This window comes from Eptatretus burgeri, chromosome 6 (genome assembly GCF_056783735.1).
Source record: "Eptatretus burgeri isolate ZD-2024b chromosome 6, Ebu_testis_v1, whole genome shotgun sequence".
NCBI classification, from domain to species: Eukaryota; Metazoa; Chordata; class Myxini; order Myxiniformes; family Myxinidae; genus Eptatretus; species Eptatretus burgeri.
Genome location: NC_140966.1, coordinates 17,072,982 through 17,099,621, shown reverse-complemented (window position 1 = coordinate 17,099,621; position 26,640 = coordinate 17,072,982). Strand labels below are relative to the sequence as shown.

The window sequence follows — 26,640 nt, the reverse complement described above, 5'->3', positions numbered from 1 at the left end:
ACAATTGATATTATAAGGGGGGTGGACACATCCAACCAAGGTATTCTAGTTTTTGTATTTTTAATTAATTTTCTGAAATTTGTAGAATTTGTTGTTCACTTGGAAGTGGTGGGTTACGATGTGTAAATAAAGGTGGAAGAAGTCTGATTTAATGCAATTTAATACCAGGCTATGTGGAAACAAAAGGTGAAAATTTTGAAAGGGGTGTAGAGTTTCTATGACTGGGTCCCGAGAGGATTCTCAGACCCGCTTCCCAACATTTGACCCTGAAGCCGACAAGCCAGAGATAACTCCGCAGCTTTCCGGATTGCCACATAACCACGGATGCCATCTTAGACGATTAAATTTGGTAGCGTCTTTGTATCCAATTCCCACATTACCTTACTGGCAAATTAATCCCCCCAAGATAGGGAATCATGATCTAGACACTGCACTACTATAAATCAAGAACGGCCGAGCGATACCATAAGAGGGATGTCGGTTCATGACTGACCATAGCTAAACAGTGGGGCAAAATTCCCATCCACTAATTACACAATTTCCTTTTCCACATTATGAAGCATTCATCCACATCTCTCCCCCACACGGTGCATCATACCATCATCTTCTCTTCTATTTCCTCCTCCCCCTTTTCACGTTGGACCCAACATAAGCCGCAGGCTTACGTAAGGTGAGCGAGGGGTTGTCAATAAGCCCTGCCTTGTTTATCTCTCTGACTATCCCATTGGTTATCTTGTTTCCCTGGAGTGACTGAGATGCCTGTGTGTAAATTCATGATAAGGTGACTGACTATGGGGTTTTGTGTGTTTAAGGGCAAAATCATTTTGGTGTAAACTGTGTTTCCCTGTAAATACATGCCTTTTGGCTTCTATAAACTTTGCAAACTGCTCGATTGTCTCTTTCTCCACTGGTTAGACATTAGTGTGCAAATAGTGGATGGTAATTTTGCCCCACTGTTTTGCTACGATCAGAGTCACAAGCCGACGTCCCACTTATGCCAAATGAAGGTTTTCCTTGTCTGTTTCTTACCAACCCAAAATAAGTCAAAGTCCTGCACATGACTGAGATACATTTGCCTAAAATGCTCTTGTTATCAAAATAAAAGGAGAACTTCAAATCTAAAACTACTTATTTACTTTCACGAGCAATGGAAGAATGTTTTGCAAAACCGCTTGTTGGAGAGAAAATTTACTGCATTATGCAGTATTTTTTCATCCTAAAAGCAAGAATTAAAAGCATGGAAATTAATAAATATTTCATTACTGCAAAAGTGTGGCACAGAACTGTGGTTCTTTTATGGTGTGTTTATATTTTTTCAATAGACTGTGGTTCCAGCTCGGTAGGCTACGATGAGGGTTTGTATGTGCTATAATTGGCCAGGAGCACCATATGCCCTTACATAGTCAACCGATAGCAATAATGGACCTCGTAGTACTTGAGTGACTTTTATGTGGTATTGTGAAGTTTGGAACATTCATCATCATGCTCACCATATCTATATGTTACTAAAACTCTCATCTTGCATGTATTTATGTATTTATGTATGTATGTTCCCGAAATACAGGCAAAACGGTACAAGATATCACAAATATTTTAGTGCCACCTTACTCACTATTCGCCTGCGGTGTGCAGAATCAAGTTTCGTTCAAATGGGGCAATGAAAAAAATTATTAAAAAAATCAATTCCCGATTTAGTCAAGTACTCTTCGGGAGAATTTGATCAATGCAAATAACCTCAGCGGTATAGTTCGCTGGACCTATCCTTTTTTTTTCTTCAAATGATTTATTTAAAAATCTCAAGCATTTAGTATAGACAAAGAACGATTTATTTTTAAGCATAAAATAAACATCGCCATTTTGATCTAATATTTCCGTGTTCATTTATAAATAAAATTGTGTTTAGAAGATTATGCACAATAATTTATTCGACTTTCTTTTCTCAGTTTTTTTTTCTTCACATTGACGCGCAATATCAAGTTTCGTTCAAATCGGGCAACGAAAAAAATTATTAAAAAATCAATTCCCGATTCAGTCAAGTACTCTTCGGGAGAATTTGAACAATGCAAACAACCTCAGTGGTATAGTTCGCTGGAGCTATCTTTTTTTTTTTTTTTTTTGAAATTGTGGTATAGCCTGCGGGCCTGCGGGGCAGGGCATGATGATAGGGGGAGTGGTCGTCGTGAGCATCGTGTCTGCCAGGAATATAAGGAGTGCGCGCCGCCTGAGGCGTCGTAGTGATGCCGTAGTCGCCCGGCTTGTGAGTGGACTGAGTACGTAATAAAGGAGAGCTGCGGGCAAAGTACGCCCGCGCTCGCGCTTGTGCAACACAGCCCGGCTCGACTGTTCCCCCGCTCGTGTCTGCCTGCTAAGCATCTCTATCACGACACTACAGTTGGCGACGAGGATCTTCGGATCGGCGTGTGCAGGGTGGTGGCTGGGTTCGGAGTGGCAGCGAGTAACTCAGCGCACCTTGCGCGGTTCCAGGTTCCGGAGGAGTACACATCGCGAGGAGCGTGTCGCAGGTTCGCTCGCGCGCGCACAGGCTCCGGAGCCAGGAGGCTCACCAGCGCGGTCCAGCTCAGGCATAACAGGGAGTCGGGGCACGGCGCGCGGACGCGTGCCCGCCTTCGTCGGAGTCGACTTCGGCCACGTCGAGTGGGCAACGGCCGCGCTCAGTGTTCGTTTTATTGAGGCACGACAAATCAGGGGAATGATTTCTGCAAAGCCACGGCTAAAGAACGAGGACACGCGGTTCGGCTCGAACGCGGCGTTGGACGTCGCGCAAGCTCTGAAGAATGTCCGGGGTCTCGATGGTCAGTGTGCAGCAGATGGTCCGGAGGTCAGCGCGATGTGCCAGGCGCGCACGGCCGCGCGCACGGTCTGCGGCACGGGTCGTGGGCGAGCGTTGCAATGCAATCACTCGGACGGCGGTCTGAGCACTCGAGGACGTCTACGGTGTGTGTGCCGAGAGTCATCGCCCATCGTTACAGTCATAGATGGCGGTGTGCGAAGCGGTCCTTCCGTCCCGGGTCAAGACCTACTGCCGGCATGGTGTTCGGTGCATGGCGTGCACGGTAACGCCCCGGGTCAAGTTTTGCAGCCTGGGCACGGAGATTCCAGCGACCCGGAGCGGGAGATGCTGCCGGTGTTAGACCTGCTTCCAATTGATCCGGAGGTGACAAGATCAGTGGCACGGGAGGTTGAGGTGACCGGGGCACTGATGCTGCCCATGTTGAGCCTGGTTTCAGTTGGTCCTACGGTGACAGGACCGATGCCAGTGAATGTCGAAGTGATCGGGGCACTGATCGGGTGTCGAGTTGAGTCCACTCGTGCTGCCCTCGCATCGCACACGTATGCCAGTGAAGCGCTGCCGGCAGTTGGCGGGGCGCACGTCGTGATTGCCCAGCGGGACCAGCGGGTTGCGCTTCCGAGGTTCGTGGTGCAAGGGGAGGGGCCCGCCCTTTTGGGTCGGGACTGGCTGGCGCACCTCGGGCTGGATCTCCAGTTCGTACCTCCAGGTGTGCCGGTGCTCTCTTCGATGCTTTCGTCGAGATCCGAGGGCGAGGTTCTGGTGGCGGGAGCCGCATCGATGCTCACGACGACCACTCCCCCATCATCATGCCCCGCCCCGCAGGCCCGCAGGCTATACCACACTATGGTATACCATACTATACTATACCACGCAGGCTATGCCCGCAGGCTATATGGAGCGGCCGTTCATTGCTGCCTGCAATGGTGGTGTGCGGTGCGGAAGCAGCGGGAGCTGGGCCAGCTCTCGCGGTGAGCTCTCGCGCGTTGGCTGCGTTCGTGGTGCGAGGTGCGCCTGTGTTGTTCGGGAAGTTTCAACGGGTTGCGGTGAGCCCGTGGCGTTAAAGGAAGTCGCTAGTCGCAACATCGAGTCGATAACCAAGAGACGGACTCGTGATGTGGGTTATGGGTTGCTGTTCATTGCATATTTGTTTTTCATTGTTCGAGTGATGCGGTTTAACGTTGTTGAAATAAATGCCAACAGTTCCTGTGTGAGAGTGGGTTTGGCGGAGATCAATCGATGGGTTTTGCAGTATGGTCAATGTGATGTGGTGGCTTTGGGAGCGGTGGTGGCGAATAAAAAGGTTTGGTTGGCCTTCCATTGCCCCGGGCCATGGGTAGTTGCTTTGTCATGTGCAGGGATTTTGCCGAAAGAACGCGCTGTATGGGAAAATGAGTTTGCAATGGTTCCAATGTTATTCCTATTGATTTATGACGAGCCTATGGTTGAAGTGTGCTTTGAATGGAGTTGCTACCGTCTAACTGCCGTGTGGGTCTCGGAGGCCCACTCGGAGCCAGGACTGGTGCGCTGGTCAGCGTTACCCCCACCTCTGGTTGCGGCAAGGTCAGACGTGCCTGGCGCCGGGGGCGCAGCTCTCTGTGTTCACTCAGGGCCGTTTAGACGGGCGTTGGCATCTCAACTGATTGTGGTGCGTGGGTTGTTGTGGAGCATTGGTTGCATCCAGCCAGCGGCGCTGTTCAGCGTCCCCATCAAAGGTCAATCGAGTCTGGCGCTGGCGCCATGGCTTCCAGACAGCGGGCTTCTGGCCTCGGGATGTTTATCTGCTTCAGGTCTGCCTGGGGGAGATGTGCCGCCTTGTGGGCCGGAGGCGTTTGATGGTGCCGGGGGAGGTTTGCTCGGGAGGTCGCCGCGGCCTCGCCGAAGGCCATGTAAGCATGAGCCGCCTGGGGGCGTTTCCGCTGTGTAGTGCTGCTGTGCTTCTCGCCTTGCTGCTTCATATCGGTAACGCGGTCAGAGTTTGGTAGGTGCTGTGTGCACCTCAGTCTTCGGAACCTGGCCGTTGCAGCTCCACTAGCTCGCTTCCACACGTTATATGATGTGATGTGCTTTTATACTTCGCTGTTTTTTTTTTTTTGTACCTGGTCTACTGTTGTACCGTAGTACTTCGTGCTGTTTATGCTTATTATGACGGTGATCATTTAATAATCATAGTTTTAGGAGGGAGGAGTGTGGTATAGCCTGCGGGCCTGCGGGGCGGGGCATGATGATGGGTGGAGTGGTCATCGTGAGCATCGTGTCTGCCAGAAATATAAGGAGTGCGCGCCGCCTGAGGCGTCGTAGTGATGCCGTAGTCGCCCAGCTTGTGAGTGGACTGAGTACGTAATAAAGGAGAGCTGCGGGCAAAGTACGCCCGCGCTCGCGCTTGTGCAACACAGCCCAGCTCGACTGTTCCCCTGCTCGTGTCTGCCTGCTAAGCATCTCTATCACGACACTACAGAAATGATTTTTTTTTTATCAACCGCTCTCACAACGGGAACCCAATGGGTTCACGAGTCGTCTAGTAATATATAAAGCTGAATTCGTGTCTGGGTGGGTCATACGCACCGCTCATTCTACAGGCCATGCCTTCTCTCTCCTTTCCCTCCAGCCATCCAGAAATTGCCGCCATCTTTTTTGTGACACGTACCTCAGATTGTTCATAGGCCTCTGATATACATATGAAGAGTGAAGAATGCATCTTCTGTCATGAAATGAAGGGACCGTTTTGAGTGAACAGGTACATTTTGATTACAACTCAAATTAGGTAACACATGTTTTGTCCACAGCGATCATGCCAGCGGTCTAATATACACTGTCAAATGAAGCTTTGTTAATCTATCTATAATTCCAGCAATGTACATTGTATTACCTAACTTACCTCTGTTACCAATGACAGGACACGTTGCTTGGCATTTTTCACCCACAGTATCTATCTTATATCCATAATTCCAGCAGTGTGTGTGTGTGTGTGTGTGTGTGTGTGTGTGTGTGTGTGTGTGTGTGTGTGTGTGTGTGTGTGTGTGTGTGTGTGTGTGTGTGTGTGTGTCCGCTGTTTCTCGACAACCACTGGTCCGATCTAATTGAAACTTGCCAGGTATATTGCTGGGGACCTGAGGATGTGCCTTTTCAAGGTTTGATAATATGGAAGAGGCAAAGCCAAGAAGCGAACGTAGAATTCTTCTTACATTCGCTTCTTAAATATATCAAATTAAAGTCTTTTTGCTGTGAAAAAATAAATATTGCCTCAACATTACCTTCACAACAACAACTGCACCGCCTAGAACAGGATCTCATCTAAATTAATATTACCTCAACATTACCTTCACAACGACAACTACACCGCCTAGAACAGGATCTCATCTAAAAAAATAAATACTAGAAGTGAACGTAGTATTCTTCTTACATTCGCTTCTGACTTTACCTACAACTTGTTCACAACTGTATATGCAATTTCCGGTTACTTCGGCCTGGATTCGGAATCAGCGATCAAATAATGTAAATCAGGATTAAAAATTATTTTTTGATGATGCGGGAGGTATCATTATTAAAATCAGTGGAGGAAATATACACCATGTCTGATATTATTTGGGTATTTCATGTCTCCAACGATGCCTTTATCTCCCGGCATGCATCATTCCCCATGACAAAAACCGGAAACAAAAAAAAACCCAGAAACAAAACAAAAACGGAAGCAAAAGGGTCATAGGCAACGACACGGATTGACAATTGCCAGGGTATTGTGTTGTTTTTGTTTCCTATTCTCTCATGTGCACGCGTTAAGTAATATTCACAAGATATTAATAAAACCCAATCGTGTTTATACACCGCACAGCGTTTAAAAACAACCGGAAGCAAAAGATCATAGCTAACGACACGGATTCCAAATAGCCAGGGGGTATTGTTGTTGTTGTTGTTGTTGTTGTTGTTTCCTATTCTCTCACGTGCACGCGTTAAGTATGAAGCTCACTGCGTTCGCTATTAATCGGACAAGTGGTTCCCAAGTTACGTCCATTTATTTACCAAACCAATGACAGGACACGTTGCTGCGTAGGCGTGGCCGTTGCGGAAGAGATCCTCAGTTACCAATGACAGGACACGTTGCTGCGTAGGCGTGGCCGTTGGGGAAGAGATCCTCAGTTACCAATGACAGGACATGTTGCTTGGCATTTTTCACCCACAGCATCTATCTTCAATCTACAATTCTAGCAATCTCTGTTTGTTTGCCTTTTCAAGGTTTGAAATTAATCGGACAAGTGGCTCCCAAGTTATGTCCAAGTTAGAGCGCGTTCCCCATTACGGGTTACAACGTATGGACTTCCTGATAGTGATGACTTAATGTATTATAATAATTTCTCGATTTCTTATGCGTATTTATAGATAAACACAATTCCACAATCTCATCATCGTTTACGAAAGCGAAGGAACGCACTGTGTGGTTGTTGTTTGTGGCGCGCGGTTTGAATATATATTTTTTTTGCACGTACAACCATGCGAGAGCGAAGGAACGGCCTGTGTGGTTGTTGTTTCTGGCACGTGGTTTGAAAGTTTTTTTTTTTTTTTGCACGCACGTACGGGCATGCACTAGTTCTCATAATGCAGAGGAAAGAAAATAGTGATATTTCATTTAAACAAACAAAAAAAAACTTGTTTTTTGCCCGACTTTTCAAAACTTATAAACAAACTTATGGACATTTGATGCACGTTATGTGAATAAATAAACATTAACATTGGCTTGGTCGTGAAATACCTGTGTCTGTAATTAATTAATCAGGAAATTGCTGAGAGAAATACATTCGTACACCAAACATCTCTGAGTTTATGTACGTTTTAAAACTGAACAAGGTACATTTTCAGAACAACAAAAAAACATCATGATTAATATTTTAAATCTTTAATTTTAAAAACTGTCCTTTTGGTGGTGTTTTGTATGTACTGTATGCTGTTGAGATGTCCAGGGGTGTGTTCAGTTAGGCCGAGGTCACATTTGCCACAGCGGCCATGGAGTCTCTAAAATCTGCGGCCCCTCGCAATTATACGGCTGCCGCAGTATTTCCACGGTCACACAATGTAGCAGTCACATATGTTTTTAATTTTTGGGTAGCCGCACGGCGTATTTATAAATTGTGGAGACCGAAAATGTGGGGGTGCCATATGGTCTTTGATTTGATGTCGCACGGTGACCTTAGGGCGTCGCTGCGGCGGCCATAGAATTTTCAAGGCAGACGCAAGGTGCCCGTAAGGCAACCGCAGGGGGGCCCTAAGGCGAACTTGCGGCCAGACAGACGGTAACGATTGGGTATATTTACCAGTTCTTTTTTTACTGAAATAAAAATATCCCAGTATATATGACTGAATATACTATAACTATAATATACCGTGGTGTCCCCAGAATCCGAACGCCCCATTGTTTGAACAAATTGGAATCCGAACAATTTTTTCGAGAAAATTTTGCCCTAAAAACCTAATATATTTTAAAAAACTGAACGCAACGTAGCGTTCATGTTTGTTCACGTGTCTGCCCCACCTATTCGACCCACATCTTCGCGCTTTGTTCATTCAGTTCGTCGGTGGAAGTCCTCCTGAAAGCATCTCTCGTGTGTCAATCGATACTTTAGGCCTCAGTCAGATTTACTCTATGGCAAGGATACGGCAAATGTGACAGGCCTTACCTCGTGTTTTCACCTTCATTCGTGATGTTTGTTTTTTTAATCATCTTTTGTTTTAATTAATAACAAAAAAAGCAATCCGATCACGTGGTGTGACAGACTGTCAGGCAGGATTGAATTTCACAGCAAAACCAGTTGTAATTTGGAATATCCATGATTACGTCAGCCCGATGCGTTTGATGAAAGTGATTGTGGTTCTGCGGGCATTATGTTTGAGCTGCCCTGGGGGCAGCGCTCTCGCAGAGTGCGCGAGCGATCGGAACCCAGGCCGGAGCACGAGCCTATGTGGACCTTTGGGTGTGCTGATTGTACCAATTTACATACAATACACCGCCACCGAAGGTCATTTACTCATCTTATTTTACCTTAAACATGGGGAATTTCAGTTTAAAGTGTCTTGAAAGTGGGTTTTCTTTGGGTCCACAAACGGATTAATTCACTCTATTATTTCCTATTGGGAAAATATTTTTGGAATCCGAACTTTTTGCAATCCGAACAGCCTCCTGGAACGAATTAAATTGGGATTCTGGGGGCACCACGGTATAGGCAAACACCTATACTCCGATCTCTAGCGGTAGCACACGGTGGACGCACGGTCGACGCAGACTGCCACGGAGGCCGTACGTAGGTGCACGGCGGGCGTAGGGGAACCGTGCGTTGACCCTGCGTTGCCCGCAGGTAGTCACACAGACCGCAAGGCCACCGTATGGCGACCGTGGAAATAGTGCGGCCGCCGTAATTTTTTGGGGGTTGGGAAAATTCATTTTTCATTGAAAAGAGCTTATGGCAGCCGCACGAATAACGCAAGCCCACCGTACGCCCTACGTACCGTCGATGTGGAACACATCTACGTCATAGCTTGGCTTGTCGAATTGCTACGGCGAACGTAGAAATGAAAAAAAGTTATAACTCCGTGCTATAATTCCATGGCGACCCTACGGCCTGTAAAATATAGCCAAACGGCGTAGGGCCTCCCTGAGCCCACTTCAGTTTCTCTGCGGCCGCCGCACGTTTCTGTCAAATCAGAGGGCGTACGGCCGCCGTATCCTCGCTGTAGAGCAAATGTGACCTAGGCCTTACCAAGTAGCTAGCACTTGCCAATCCAACTGTTCCTTATCAACAGTTGTGAATGGAGTGCTTGTTTGACTGCTTAAGCAACTTGGCAAGTGCTCGACAACGAAACACAAGCAGCTACACTTGGTAACTAACGGAGGGAGGGGAAGGGGTGGGGTAAGAGGAAGGACCCAATGTTGCCCGGCAACGCCGGATACCCCTGCTAGTTGGACAATAAAGGAAAGGTAGCGATTGTGAGCAATGAAGTTAGAATATAGTACCAGTCTTGGGATTCATACAATTTGAAGACAATCTGCATACTAGTAAAGTGTGGTCTTCCAAGCATGCAACAACGATTATGATGAAGAAGATGTCATGACTGTTTTTGCTAAGTGTTTTTGAAATCGGAAGGCAGGAAATATGTTGACACTGAATTGCAGGAAGAAACTGAAAAGCGTTAATTATTTTATTTTAAAAATGAACTTGTGTCATTCATCCATTCAATGGCCTTCCTCTTTTGGATCTCAATAACATCCACATACTTTCATTCTGTCAAACAGTTAAACCTCACACTCAGACATGACTTCTCCTGGGCTGACGATATATCAAACTTGGCATCTAAAGCCAGCTGCAGACTTGGCATCCTCTGTTGTTCCAAGTGTTTCCTTGAAAAATCTATAACTCAGAGCCGACAATGCCTTAGTCCAGAGATCAATGGAGTGCTGCTCTCCCCGCTGGGCTGGCACCCCATATCAAATCTGTCTCTCCTGGAGTGTGTGGAATATTAAGTTCTCAACATTATTGGAATCTCCCATTGATGAGGTGAAGCACAAGGTCTACTGCTTTCAGATCACAGATAAGTCAGTAACCTCTCTGTTTTTTTACTGCCTCTCCTTTTGTGTAGCGCTGTCTATTCTCTCAGCCTTGTAACCTTCCTCAAAAACTCCAGGATGAATGTATTCTTCCAGTCACCCACTCTTGGTTAATCTTCCAAAATTACCGGCCGACTACACCCCTCAAAATTTGCTCCTCACTTCTCCCATCGGTGGAAGGACCTTCCAGAGGCTGTTCTTTCCCATTCTTTCCTCTGGGCCTTGAAAGGAGGTGATGTAGCACCATCTCATGTTATTCCCCAGAGATAACATGAGATTGCAGTGATTGACACTGCTTGGGGCCCATATCCTCTGACATTTTATGGATCGGGATAAAGTTATCTGGATCCATCCATACCCAGAGCTGTTCCACATCTTTCAACAGAGGAGATTCATAATCCAAAACACAAAATATTGACATCAGTGTCATTGGCATATCTTTTGATGAGTTTTACATTGTCATTCTTCATATATTGTGTGCAATAAAACTTGTGTCTGCCTCTTACTGCATTGATTCCAAATCAGGGATGGGAATTACAGACCCCTCACGAACCAAAACAGTTCTAAGTTCTTCCTCAAATATGGCACCTAAATAGAGCTGCTGAGAACCAAATATTGGTGTATCCACCTATTCTTTTGCCCATCTCCCACATACTGTACATGATTCAAAAGTCCAGCTTTGTTGGCTGATGCCATGAAAAGCTGTGCTGTGTCTGGAGCCCTATAACTCGCATGGTCACTGACCTCATATACCTTTGTTGGTTTTGGAGTTTCAAATCTGTGTTGATGTTCAATTGCCTTTAAAAACTTGGTGTCTTGTAGTGATCGCAGCAAAAATGGATGATTTATGTTCCAGATGGAACATCTGTGAGGAGGCACTGCTTGTGACATTGTGCAATGGATTCAAATATAATTCATTCTTTCTGTATGAACAGCACCGTACTGCATACATTGCATCAACAACTACAGCTGTTTTGCACTGGCTGTTGGGCAGTTCAGCAACAGACTCCACTTTAGTTTCATCTTTTATGGCATTGATAAGATTTGATTTGGTTCCAGAAGCACACATTGAGCCATTTCCGGCATGAGAAAATTCCGCGAATTTATTCACCCAGGAACATTCCTGAGTTAAGCACAAATCTGTTAAGAAAAAATAGGGGGGTATGGGGGGGGGTGTTAAGTCAATTGTTGGGAGTGATTTCACTCCAATGCTCAAGTATCCAATGCTCAAGCCATGGTCCTTGCCTTCCTCGCACAGCATTCCCTACCATTCAGCCTTGCCCCTGAACTGAGAAGCCTGGCCAAAGCACTCAACCTGGATGCAAAGGCCCTTGGTCAGCTCACAATGGACAGGACATCTGCATCCTACAAGCTTAGGTTTGGACTAGGACATACCGTACATCACCATTTGATATCAGCACTGCAGAGGGAATACTTCTCTCTGAACATTGATGAGTCAACAAGCACAAACCATCAGAGGGTCTTATTTGTCCTGGCCAGTTACTACAGCCCACTGCATAAGCAGGTCATAGTGCAGCATCTAGAGTCCCTTGTTGTGATCAAAGTGGACAGTGCCTCGTTGCACCAGGAACTGGTTGACTTGTTGAAGAAGTATGAGCTACCGTGGAAGAACTGCATATCCATCCTCATGGACTCCTGCTCAGTCATGCGGGGATCCAAGTCAGGAGTCGAAGTTCGCATCAGGGAAAACAATGCCCCACACATGTTGGACATAGATGGGGACTCCTGTCACCATGCTCACAATGCGTCCAAGAAGCTGAGCGACCCATTCGACAACTTCGCAGAGCGCATGCTCTCTGACATCTACAATGACTTCAAGTGGTCACCTGACTTAAAGCAGTTCTTGCAGGAAATCTGTGGGCTGATTGGTGTCAGGTATACCATGCCAGAGCAGTATGTCAGTCACAGGTGGCTCTCTGTGTATGATGTCAGTGTTGACACTTTGCGGCTGTGGGATGCCTTTGTTGTCATCTACTTTGGCTTCCTCTCTAAGCTGATCACACACACTACTTGTCACACGTTGTGGAGGTCTACCATCGCAGGCACGTAGACACAAAAGCCAAGGAGAGAATACGCCAGATTCATGATGTTCTGAAGAAGAAGAATATGACCAAATATGGCAAGGCACGAAAGGAGCGTATACTGCAGCGAGTCTTCCACAAGAAGAAATTGATGAGACCGATATTGATGTTCTATACATCAGTGTTCCCGCTGCTGAAGAAGTACGTCCTCCTATTTGAGATGAAGGCCCCACTGATCCACAAGCTCAATGACCAGCAGGTGGACCTTGTCCGAGAGTTCATGTCCTGCTTTGTCAAACCTGAGAAGCTGCCATCGTCAGGCAAGAGACTTCAGACCCTCGACCTGGATGAGAAAGCCAACCTGCTACAAGTGAAGAAGATGTTTCTTGGAGTTGGTGTGTCTGAGATTGTCAACACTGCCCGTAGTGGAGATGGAGAAGTGCATGACTTCTTGCAGAGTGTGAGAAGGCTTATGTGACATGTGGAAAGTACCTCCAGAAGAAAATGCCCCTGCATAATGCTGTCCTCAGAAGTGCCTCAGCAATTGATCCACTCAGCAGAGGGCACACTGTCAGCCAGGAGCAGCTCCTGAAGTTGCCACGCCTGGTGACAAATGTCCTTGCACCAGAGGAATGTGATGCCTTTGAACTGGAGGTTCGGAGTTTCCAGATCGACTCTAGCCTGCCACCAGCTCAGGAAGATGAGTCTGCTCGCATCGACGACTGGTGGACCAAGGTCTTTGAAGGTGGAAAGTACCCCCTTCTCTCAAGAATGGTGAAGGCTCTGCTATCCTGCTTCCATGGGCCACAAGTTGAGAGTGCCTTCAATCTCATGGGAGATGTCTTGGATGTCAGATCACACCGACTAAACATGGAGACCTACAGCGCAGTGATGGGTGTCAAGTACAATCTTCGATCATCAGGAAAAACTGCAGTGGAGTACTACAGTAGGACTGACAAACTGCACAGTCCCATAGACCTAGACCTGTGCAAGAACTTGAGGGGAACCTACAAAACCTACAAGGCAGATCTGGCAGACAGGAGGGACAAAGAAGAAGAAGAAAGAAGGCGAGAAGTGGGTGCAGCTGCTCTCAGTAAGTTGACCAAGCGCAAGACCAAAGAACTGACTGAGAAGGCTGCAAAGAAGGCAAGACTTTCCCACCAACGTGCAAGCAAGAAAAAGCACAACCTGAACCAAAAGACAAAGAAGTGAACAATGTTCAGTGGTTAGGCGCCTGTCGACATTATCGACTCAAGAACTCAAAAACTAGTAGATGCAACGGTGTTACCAATTGTGAACTTATTATGCAAACTTTTATTGCAACTTGTTATCAATTATTGTCAACTTATTATGCAAACTTATGATGCAACTTGGTATCAATTATTGTCCATTTATTATACAACTTTGTATCAATTATTGTCAACTTTGTTTAATTTGCTAGAAAGACAATGAAAGAATATTATCCTACAGATTGATTCATGATTTGTACAATGAATTTTGACAACAATTTACATTACAACATTTATTAATAATTTGCAAGATGAATTTCATGTCTTCAATGATTGTCTTCAGTGCTTTTACCCTGTCAACAAGGACAACACTATACACAATCCTCTTAAAAGGGACCAGGAAATGCAGTAGAATGCAGGTGAGAACACCTGGAACCTTTAGCGTTCGGGGGCCTGTGAGCGGCCCCCGAACCCCGGCCTAAAAACGTTTTCGCCTCTGCCTTCGGCCTCGGCCCATGCTTTTTTTTTTAAGACTCACTCTCACTAGATGTTGGCACGAGACTGCATTTGTGCTTTCCATCACAGTTAACGATGTCCATCTCCCCACCACTACCTATGATCTGGGTCACGCTAAGCAGAGCAATGAATTCATTATTTTTACCAGGATTACTTTTAACCCTTGTCTTCTTTTTGTTTTGTATGTTTTATTTTGTGCTGGAGGTTTGTAGTTTAATAGTGGCTGTCTTCTTTTGTTCTCATAAGGAAATTGCAAGACCTGTTGATCTGGTAGTATCTGTTTGGATGTCATTTACCTCCATACTGGATGCTGTGAAATGTAAAATCATTATTTTGGTGGGTAGACTTTGTAAAATGGAGAAAATCATTTACTGCATATAGTTTGGAAGCGACTTATTTTGCCAAAATATAGCAGAGATATTATTGATTTAAAAACTATCTACTTTTGTATATTTACATTTTAGCTTCATAAAAGACAAGCAGATAACTCAAATTCACTGGGCTGTTGTGAGGGAATTTGTTCCCAATTGAGTGTGAAATATTTCCGAAGTTTGCTTTGAATGTCCTTTGACAGCATAATAGCAGGGACCTGGGGAAATTCTGCGTAATGTGAAATGTGACTTCAAGTCTTCAGCCCCAAGTCTTCAAACTCCCTCCCTGCCCCAGCTCTCTGTCCTCTCCTCTCCCTTTCTTCTTCAAGTTCTGAACTTCAGGTCAGGTCAGGTATGGGAGCATGTGCCAGAACAGCGCGTCGCTGCGTCCACTTTCCGCCGGTACTCCAGGGGCCTCCGTCTGGCCATCCCCCAGGCAGATGCCAGGCCCATCCCCATCTCCTTGAGATGATGGTCAACCTGCTGCAACCATGAGGCACGTGGTCGGCCCACTGGCCTCCTCCACTCATGAGACTCCCTCGCTGAGAGAATCTGGTGAGCAGGATCAGCGTCAGGAAAACGAGCCACATGTCCATACAGCCGCAGCTGACGCTCACGGACTATGCAGGTAACAAATCTCATCCGAGTCTCTCTCAGCAACCGCTCGTTGGACACAAAATCCGACCAGCGATAGCCAAGGATTCTCCGAAGAGACCTGGTACCAAAGGAATTAAGTCTCCGTCTCAGATCCTTGGTCAAAGTCCAAGTCTCGCACCCATAGAGCAAGACTGGAAGTACCAAGGACCTGAAGACTCGGACTTTCGTCCTCCCGCACAGGTACCGGCAGCGCCACACCCCATGATCCAGTGAATCCATGACTCCCAGGCCCGACCCAGACGTCTATTGACCTCCGGCTCACAACCTGCGGAGACATGAATATCACTGCCAAGGTAAGTGAATCTATCCACGACCTCAACATCCTCACCACAAACAGACACAGACAGGACAGCAGCATCCAAGATGTCACCGAAAGCCTGGATCTTTGTTTTGACCCAAGAAATCCGTAATCCCAACGGCTCCGACTCCTCATTCAGCACCTCGAGGGCCCCCAAGAGGATGTATAAAGTCTCCGCAAAGATGACTGCATCATCTGCAAAATCAAGGTCCGAGATCTTGACATTGCCAAACGATGCACCGCAACTTGATCTCTCCGACATCCTCCCAAAAATCCAGTCCATACAAGTGCTGAAAAGTGTGGGGGCAAGTACACATCCCTGACGAACTCCAGTAACAACTGGAAATAAGTCAGAGATGGTACCACCACACTTCACAGCACTCTCAGTACCAGAGTAGAGTTCAGACATCAGATCGATCAGTTTTGGTGGCACCCCACGAAGACCAAGAATCCTCCAGAGGACATCCCGATTCACTGAATCGAACGCTTTACAGAGATCAACATAGGCTGCAAGCAGCCCCTGCCGAAAGTCTCGTCTGCGTTCGGTGAGGACACGAAGTGCAAGGATACGGTCAATCGTTGACCTCTTTGGTGTAAAGCCTGACTGCTCTGGACGCTGGTGCTCAAGCAGATGGTGGCGAACCCTATCAAGAATTATCCGAGCAAAGACCTTGCCCGGCACTGAGAGCAGCGTCACCCCTCGGTAGTTGTTGCAGTCTTGGCGATCACCCTTCCTTTCCAGAGAGGGACAACAAGGCCCCTCTTCCAGTCAGTTGGGATGATGCCTGTGTTCCAGGCAGAGCACAAAACTGCATGCAACGACGCGAGTGCAGCATTTCCACCAGCCTTGAGAAGTTCGGCATGGATGCCACAGATCCCTGGAGCTTTGCCCCGTTTCAACTGGTTCACCGCAGCCCGTGTTTCCACAAGCGATGGTGGACCACAGTTGATTCGAGGGTCAGCAACAGGGATTGTAACACCCTTGACGTCCAACTCGACAGCTGGGGGATCAGCCTGGTACAACCGCTCAAAGTAACCGGCCCAGCGGGCCTTCACTTCAGACTCCTCTGTCAAGAGCCTACCACTCTCTGCTCGAACTGCAGTGCTGCGAGGGATGGGCTTGGATGAACGTAATGCGCGAATTCTCCTGTAAGCGGGACGAGAATCACCTGTCCACAGGTGATGCTCTACCCCCTCACAGATTCCTCGCACATAGGCCTCCTTGTCCACCCTCAGTGCACGTACAGTTTTACGCCTCAGCTCCCTGAACAGCTCAGCTCTGCCATTCAGCCTGGCCCTGCGACTCTGGTCAATGGTATCCAGTGTCCCTTGAGAGACAAAATTCTTCTTTGCCCTGCGGTGAACCTCCAAGGCATCCACCGGCAACATCAAGGACGGTGGTCTTGAAGGTGCTCCACAACTCTTCAGGACCCCCAAAGCACCCAGACCCCCCAAGTGTCCACTCAGCCTGTTCGCAAACTCCTCAGCTACTCTCTCATCCCTGAGCTTGGCAACATCCAGCCTAGGCTGGGATGGTACCATTCTCCAGGATTTAAGGTGCAGCTTTAGAGTTGCTACAACAAGCCTGTGGTCAGTATTGAGGAACTGAGCACTCCGGTAGACCCTGCAGTTCTGGATCATCCTCCAACGACCGTCAATGAGGACATGGTCAATCTCCTTTGCCACACCGCCAGCGTTGGAATACCAAGTCCAGCGATGAGCTTGCGGGCGCTGGAAACCATGAACCAGCCACCCTAAGTCCATGACTTCTTGCAAAGTCAAGGAACTTAGTGCTATTCTGGTTCATAGTTCCTGACCCATGGGGACCAACACACACCTCATAACCATCCCTATCAGTTCCAGTCGATGCATTGAAATCCCCCAAGACTAAAAGTGTATCTCGTCTGGGGCACTGATCAACCACAGACTCGAGTGTGGCGTAGAATGTGTCCTTCACGGTAAGATCACTCGCCTCAGTCGGAGCATAAATAGAGACCAGGGAAATGACACCTAAGGAGTGACGAATCCTTAATCTCATAATACGCTCGTTGACCGGTGTTACCTCAATTATCATTGGGGTCAGCTTATTGGACACAGCTACAGCAACTCCTTGGGTATGGTAACCATCAGAGCGACCAGACCAATAGTAGGTGTAACCACCCACCATTATCTCGCCGCAATCCGGTCTCCGAACCTCAGAGAGAGCTGCAATCCCGATGTCCAAACGCTTGAGCTCAGATGATAACAGAGACAGGTGATCATCCTCTCTTAGGGATAGGACATTCCAGGCACCCACCCGAAGGGACCGCCTCAGGTTAACCCAAGGAGACCGCCGTCTGGTGGACGACACCTCAGCACCACTCCGACACACTCTCCCGCAATCTGACCCAGGGATGTTACCCCGTGGTTTCCCTCCTATCAAAGATTGGGGGTCCCGAAGGCTTTGCCCCAATCCCATCATCCGGTGAGCTGCCCTGCGAAGGGAAGCTGCACAGGAGGTATTCCCACGGAGTGGGTTTTCAGATTTTTTTGCGTTTTGCGGAATGAAGCGTTTTATGGTGGCTGGAGTGCAAATCCTGCCACCAACCTCCTAATAAGAAGTAACCCAACTGCAGGAGGACGTCCGCAGACACAGTTGGGCACTAGATATGGATGGCCGTTGGCTCACAAGGAGCTCCTCCGCCCTTTGACAGGTTTTGTTTTTAATCCTGCTGGGTGTCCATATCCAAACACCCTCCTCACCAGAAAACCTGGTGGGGGAGACGGTTTAGTCGCCGACAACCCGACCATGGAACAGGTTAGTACAGGTTTACATGGTACCTGTAGCAGGTCACAGATCGAACCTGACCTGACACCATCGAATCTGAACTTCCTGCCTCCAAATCCCAATTTCACAAGCCCCTTCTCAACCCCAGGTCCCAACCCTCCCCCCCAAAGCCTCAACTCCCCTTTTCAACTCTGTCCCTTCACTGCTTCTGCCTCCATCCTCCCTCCCCCCCAACCACTCACTCCAACTCTCTATCCTCAACCCCTTTCTTCTTCTTCTTCTTCTTCTTAAAGTCCTCACCCCACCCCCAACTCCTCAACCCCCAACTCTTCAAACCCACTCCCACCCTGTCTCAAACCCACTTTCCCAGATCTTTGTCACCTCTCTGCCATCCCCTCAATAACGTCTGTCCTCCTCTCCTTTCTTCTTCAAGTGCTCAACTTCCCCCCAAACCCAAGTTGGCAAGCTCCCTCCCAACCCCAAATCCTCAACTCTCCCCTCTAAAGGCTCAACCCCCTTTCCAAACTCTGCCCCTCCTCTGTCCCCCCCCCTTTCAACTTTCTATTCTACACTCACCCTTTCTTCTTAAAGTCCTCAACCCCAGGTCCACAACTCCCCCTTTCTTCTTAAAATCCTCACCCCCCCCTTCCAAACTCCAAGTCCGCAAAAAGTCACTCGCATCCAGAGCCGGATTAAGGTTAAAGATATGAGGAAGGTAAGCCAGCCCAGAGGTGAGAGCAGTACTCCATCAAGCTGTAGATGAAGGTCTTATCAGTGGATACGAGTTCAGGTATGTCAAGGAAGGACTTTCTATGATGGAGGATGCCCAGTCGGCAGCTGCCTTTGGAAGCCATCTTTGAAATGTGGTTTGCCCTAGAAAGATCATGGCTGATAGTGAGACCCAGTTGTTTGAATGACTGAACTTCCTCAAGAGGAACTGTTAAGAAAGTAGATAGGGGAGTTTGCCAGATGGTACTCTTGGAGAGAGATAAAGAGTGTGAGATTTGTCAGGATTGAAAGACATATTCCAAGGATTTGACCACCTTGTGACTTTTTCAAGGTCAGAAGAGAAGGAAAGGGCTTTCGCCTTCCTGTCTGAAGGATGAGGGATGTCATGGCAAAGGGTGGAGGCACCGATATTGACTCTGATTCTCTATACTATATTTATAATTTTCTGTTTTTTAATATGACCTTTAAATGCTTCATCAGCATATTCATCAGCACTGCCTTTTCATCATCTTCCCTCAACCATACCCAGCATGGGTGATTTATACAGACTTTCATTCTCTACATGCTTGATGTGTCAAAATTTTGACAGTTTTTGTTTCAGCATCAGTGCTTCGTATGTACATGGTGGTCTAATTTATTTAAGCACCGAATAATTTGTTCTACTTGCAGTCAATGGAATTTTTAACATTCGTCTCTAATGCTATATTCCAAAAGTGCCAATCTTCTTCCTTTCTTTTTCACTGTCCTTGACTCACATCCATTCAATGCAACTGGAAATATCATAGTATTCACCTGCCTCCTCTTGGCTTGAATTGCCACATCTTTGTCAATCCTGACATTGCTGTTCTCCCAGTTGCTAATTGTCTTTTAATTTCTCCTCCACATGCTGCACTCACCTCAATATTAGAAGCAAGGAAAATGAAACCTTCCACTATTGACACAGATCGTCTTCCAATCTGAACACGTCTATCTTCTCAGTTGACAAGATGTTAGTCTTTTGCAGGTTTAAATAAAGATCAGATTTTTCACTTTCCTTCTTCTCTGTCTGCAACAGTTTCATAAAGTCCTCTTTACTCTCTGCCAATAGAATTGTATCGTCAGCATTTCTTACATTGATGAATAAATACCTCTTCCTCCAATCCTGATTCCAGCCTGGATGTCATCCATGTTTCATTTCCTCATGATGTACTCACAAAATAAATTGAAAAAGTAAGGAGAGAACACACCGCTGTCGAACCCCTTTTCTAATTCCAAACCATTCTGTTTCTCCATACTCTGTTCTTACTGTAGCCTCTTGTTTCGTGCACAGGCTTCTTATCAGATATATCAGGTGTTCCAACATCCTCATTTCTCTCTTGCTAATTTCCCATTGTATACATTGATAATTATGGGAGATGATAACAAAAAATGTGAAAATGGACAATGTGCCCAAAAGGAGAGAATTGTGATACTTTATGATACTTTTAAATTCAATTCATCCTTTGGAAACTGTAAAAAAGAAAAAAAAACATGAAAAATATGCCTTAGAAACCAGTAATTATTGGTAAAAGTAGCCTAGGAACTGGTTTTAATTTCTCATTTTTTTGTCCTGAAAACTTTTTTTTTGTTGATTTCTGGGAATCTTTTTCAAGAGAACTGGTAATAATTGGTATTCGTGCCTTTAAAAACCGGCAATTATTGGTAAAAGTGCCTTAGAAACTGGTCATTATTGGTGAAGTGTCTCAGAAGTGCTTTGCCCCAGCATCCCCATAATTATTTATATATATATATATATATATATATATATATATATATATATATATATATATATATATATATATATATATTAAAGTGTGGAATTTTCGGGGAACCAACCAGAAAGGAACGAGGCCAATAGGGCCAGGCTGTCCTTTCAGATTTGATGGTGTGCTAAAAGGGGCTTCTTTTACGATATAAACCCAAACAGCTATACAGAGAGAGGCTGCTGCTTTAAAATGCACTGAGACTGAAGTGGAGATGTTGAACATTGAAATTTGAAAAGAAAGCCAGAGCTGCATTATGAGAATCTTAAGCCAGCGGAGTGAACAATTGCTACATGGGTAGGACAGTCTGAGCAAGGCTGCTCCCTGCAAACAGAACAGCTTTACTTCCATCGTGATGCTTTGAAAACCATAAGTCTGCATCCCATGTGTCAGGGTCAAGTTTTGCCAGAAAGGAGCAACTTGCTGCATTTTAGAGCAAATTGCTGGACAAAGGGAGACCTTTGCCTTGCCGCTCCTTACACCCACTCTCCCCTCCCCTACACCCACTCTCCCCTCCCCTACACTCACTCTCCCCTCCCCCGCCACCCACTCAGCCTGCTCACGTTAGTTAAAAGTTTCATAAATTGACAGTTTCATCAGAATGAGAAAGTTAATCATAGAAAGGAACTTGCAAAGTCGTTTTCTGATATGTTTTTGTCCATCCATGCCTTTTGGGTTATTTATGCCTCATTTATCTTCACAGAGACGTGTAGAAAAGTTAAGTTCTCTTTCCAATTCCTGAAGACATTTAAGTGAAGAATTTATAATCTGTGCATGCCTGTGTAACTATAAAATTCATGTTAGTTTATATATAATTTAATTTAACACTGGAACTTCATGACCATGGACGAATCATTATCACAAGATAATTGTAATTGACAGTACATGTGCAGTAGTTCAATATATATATATATATATATATATATATATATATATATATATATATATATATATATATATATATATATATATATATATATATATATATATATTATCTGGCTTCATTCTGTTCTTATTGTAGCTCCCCTAACCTCACTGCAGCTCCGAAGCGCCAAAAAACTGTCTTCTGTGCACATCCATGGTGTAGTGTATGCTTACATCGAGTAAATGAATGACCACAATTGCAACAGCTATACTACTTGGATATAATCCTTGTGATCAGAAGACCGTGGGGTCTTTTGGACTACTGTGAATGGAGGGGGGAGGAATCAATTGGACATCTAGAAGCATGCTGGACTCCAACCTGTGATGGAAATATTCACTGTAACTACACCAGATCATATTTTATTAGCATATAATGTATTGCACTTATTATCAAATTTACCATGATGAGACATGCCTTGTGTTGGCTAAATGGCTAGAGTGGTGGGCTTGGGATCTGAGGATCCTGAGTTCAAATCGCACTCAGTGTTGAATTAATACCAGGTGGGGTTGACTGCCTGTCATCCTTCCGACGTCGGAAAAATGAGTGCCAGCTTGCTGGTATCCTGTGTTGGAGTGGTGACCCATCCAGGATTGTGTCCACTAATCAAGGAGACTGCTTAGGCAGCACCAACGCTCTACACAGAGTATGGTCTTGATGGATGGATTGTGAGACATGAATAGTTTTGCTGATTCTAAAATGCACATCATGTGCAGTCATAGAAAGAGACAAGTGGACTTTTCTTGCAATAATCATGAGTTTTGTGCAGTTTTCATCAACAATCATCATGAAAAAGGGACTTTTCAAGAGGGTTAGAGAGGGTAAGAGCGATATACATAGAGAGACAAAATAGAGAAGGGTCACCGTATATCAATCTGCTTCTGCTTTTGACCTTTCATGTTTTGGTTAGTGGTTCCTGTCATCAGCTCCTTCATGAGCCATGACTAACATGAAAATAAATCTGCACAAAGGTCATCAGAAACACGATCCTCATGGGGAAACAGTAATATTTACTATGCGTAGCTGAGTGTAGCCCAAACGTTAATATTGCAACCAAGCAAGGATGGCGCACTATTATCTGACAGTGTGACATCCTTGCACTCCATGTGCCTGTATGATTAATGACACCCAACACGCAATACCTTTCCAGCCTGTTCTTTCCATGACAAGGAGCCTTTTCAGGCACATATTGATTTTAAAATCATGTGTGTCCTTCCTTCGAGCACTAAAACACACAGACTTATCCATGCACTGCTGAAGTCTTTATGTTCTTGGCTGCAGTGATGCAGAGCTGACATATATTTGAAATCTTTCACGATTTTGACTTGTAAACTCATCACTTTCCAAAACGTGGATAAACAGGTAAGTATCATCCATCACAATACAGATGGTGCAGTATATCTTAAAAGTCAAAAGCACAGACACCTCCAGGACAGTGGAACTGGGGGGAAGTAGGGGGTGGAGTCGAGGAGGAAGGGTGGGATTTAGTAGTTTTTCACTCAAGGCCTTTTTACCTCCACCACCGAATGTGGAAGGAGGTTGTTTTCACCCATCTGTTTGTTTGTGTGTGGAAGGTATCTCAAAAAGTTCTGGATGGAGATAGATGAAATTTGGTGGGCAGGTTGCGTATGTGACAAGGATGAACTGATTCGATTTTGGTGAAGATCCAGATTTGGATCCGGCTACTAGAATTTTTTTAAGTGATTCTTCACCATTGATAGATAGGGCCAAAAATGACATATAGTACGATATCTCAAAAAGTTGTGGACGACTTCAGATGAAACTGCTTGGACAGGTTGGCTGTGTGGCAAGGACGAATTGATTCAATTTTGGTGAAGATCCGAATCCAGATCTGGATACGAGAATTATTTAATTTTTTAATGTTATTCTTCACCATTGAGAGATTGGGCCAAAAAGGATATCGCACTGTATAGCACGATATTTCAAAAATGTATTGGGTCCGATGTGTTCTCGTGGATCAGGCATTACGTGGTGGAGGTATGCTCTCTACCGAGTTGCCTTCCAGTTTATAATGCAATGTTTAACGAGTTTCAAATGAAAGTTGAAGTTTAAACACTGATTTAATCTCTGTTAAGATGGAATATTTATGATTTATTCATATGGTTAACAAAGTAATGAAATCATGTTCTTCGATAATACGTGAACAATTCATCAAACAACCAAAATACAATGTATATTATGAGAATCGTTAATTAAAATAGTTACTTTGAGTTCCCAGGTGTCTTGTACACAAAGGAATACAGGTATTATCAATTGCAATCATTTCTCATCTGTGATAATATTTCTGGGCAATAACTCTCATTCATTCAGGCCAAAGTCATATTTGCCACGGTGGCCGTGGGGTCTACAAAATCTACGGCCACTAGCAATTATAGGGCGGCCGCGGTATTTCCATGGTCACACAATGTAGCAGTCACATATGTTTTTATTTTTTTGGGGAGCCGCACGCCATATTTATAAATTGTGTAGACCGAAAACGTGGGGTTGCCGTACGGTCTTTAATTTGATGTCGCACGGTGACCTTAGGGCGTTCCTGCGGCGGCCATAGAATTTTCAAGGCAGACGCAAGGTTCCCGCAAGGCGACCCTAAGGCGAACGTGCGGCCAGACGGATGGTAACGAGTGGGTTCTTTTTTTTTTTTTACCAGTTCTTTTGTTTCGGCTTGTCGAATTGCTACGGCGAACATAGAAATGAAAAAAAGTTATAACTCCGCGCTATAATTCCACGGCCTGTAAAAGATAGCCAAACAGCGTAGGGCCACCCTGAGGCCACCGCAGAAACTCTGCGGCCGCCGCTCGTTTCTGTCAATTCAGAGGGCGTACGGCCGCCGTATCCTCGCTGTAGAGCAAATGTGACTTAGGCCTAACCACAGTTGTTTCCAAATGAGAATACAAAAATTAAGTTTCCTTTCCAGTTTGGAATCAAGCTAAACAGCTTTCCAACAAAATGAATGGCTGGAGAAAAGCCAAAGCTGTGCTTATATAAATATTGTTTGTGTCAAGAAGGATTTCACTAAATATCAGTGAATACACAGGGGTTGGACAGGTAGCCAAAGTCAAATGGCCTGGTTTGACCTTAATTCATGGGGTATCATATTGGTAGTGCAGACTGAAGAACCTGCAAGTTCAAAGGTTTGCACTGGTCCCTTCCACAAAATAGTGGTCCTTTCAGCTGCATCTCCATTAGACATTTCAAAACGTAATTCTGTGCTGAACCAAGCCGAGGGATATGTTTACATAAATACAGGCAAAGCAGGATCGTATGCAGGATTTTTGAAGGAGGGGTACGAAGTTTATGAAAGTTGGACCGCTGAGAACATGATAATGCAGCACCATCATGGCCTTTGTGGAATGGGATGCACGCCGCATTGTTTTACTGTGGAAAGTGAAAATGTCGAAAAGAGAGCTCAATGGTTTATCGTTTTGGGATATTTTCAGGCCATATGTCTGTTTGGCATCAACATGGCGGCATATAAAATAGTATATCATTGATTGAAGTCTCAAATACTGATCAAAGTTGTTGACTCCATCTCTGTCTTGTTTGTTCCTCTTGATACTCCAGTGCTGTATTTTGTCATTTATTTGATTCGACTTTAAGTTCAATTCACAAAGTAACTCGTGACAGGAAACACCATGTCAGAAAAGGGAACATATGTAATATGAAAACACAGATGGGTACACTTGTTCTTTATCTATATAATATTATAAATAAGTTTATCATTAAAGTCTATCGAAGTAATCTTTGTGATCAATGTTCATGAGGGGGGTGGGGGGGGGGAGAAAAGATGACGAACAATGTATTGGACACAAATTTAATGATCAAAAGTATGATTTTCCAATTATAATCTCACAGGTATACATACACCGTATACAGCATAGCGAGATGATCTGATCAAATTTTAAAAATACATCGAGGCAGGTACTTTTTGTTCGCTTAGTCTTTCAGCTTGGTTCCAATTTCTAGTCTTGGAACCTTGCTGAAAGACTAAGAAAGACAAAACCCTGCTGAAAGACTGGAATTACAATCTCACAGGTAAACATAGGCCATATACATAATTGTCCAGTGAAAAATCACCAAAAAACAACTTTATTTGGCGAAACGGCATTTTGCATTATACATTTAATTACGTACGCACATTCTGACAATTAAGGTTCCAAATTGAAATGCTTAAACATGGAGCCATTTTGGCCAAATTTGTAACGTATTTAGTGAGATTTATCATTCCGGCAGCCAAAATTGCTTTAATTTGAAAAAAAAAATCCAACATTTACAATATAACAAAACAGTCTGAAAATCACGAGTCATTTTGAATTCCTCTCGGTACATCCTCAAAAGTAGTAATTCATTAATTTAAATGCAAACATCATCATAAAGGAAATTTCGTTCGGAATTTAATCAGCACAATAAGAAACATTAGAAACATGCCATCTGAAGCTGATATCTGAACAACAAACTATGCGATATTTTCACTTTCAACACCACACAATTGACTGCAATTTGGTTTCATTATATCAGGAATTTGTTCTATTTTGAAACTATTTTGGATTTGTTTAAGACTGTCCATTGGCTGATCTGCCTGACAAGCAAGGCAGGCTGGCTTGGAGAACAAGGCCGAAAGATATACAAGCCGTTTGAGTGTACTGCAGGTGAGAAGGATGATACCAAGAAAGTTTTAGACAAATTTGAATTGTATACAGTATTAGTCTGCAGAAGAACAAGTGCATTGTGCGGCATCGGCTGTTCAGGAGAAAACAAGGCCCTGGGGAATCGTTTCACAACTTTGTTTAGGACTTGGGTTAAATTCTCATGGAATGTGAGTATGCATAATCTGAAAATGTGCTCATGGATGCAATCATCCAAGGCATACATGAGAATGTCCAAAATGCCTGCAAGATAGAGGTGAGGAA

At 45.1% G+C, this 26,640-nt stretch overlaps 1 long non-coding RNA gene across 1 annotated transcript in view; it reads left to right on the top strand.

The window, feature by feature from the left end:
• The window catches only part of LOC147024356 (uncharacterized), a 98,097-nt gene that overhangs the window by 67,129 nt on the left and 4,328 nt on the right, over positions 1 to 26,640 (top strand). The window contains exon 2 of the long non-coding RNA XR_015058816.1: positions 5,418 to 5,546. This is a non-coding gene — a long non-coding RNA (uncharacterized LOC147024356). The remainder of the gene's footprint in view (positions 1 to 5,417; positions 5,547 to 26,640) is intronic.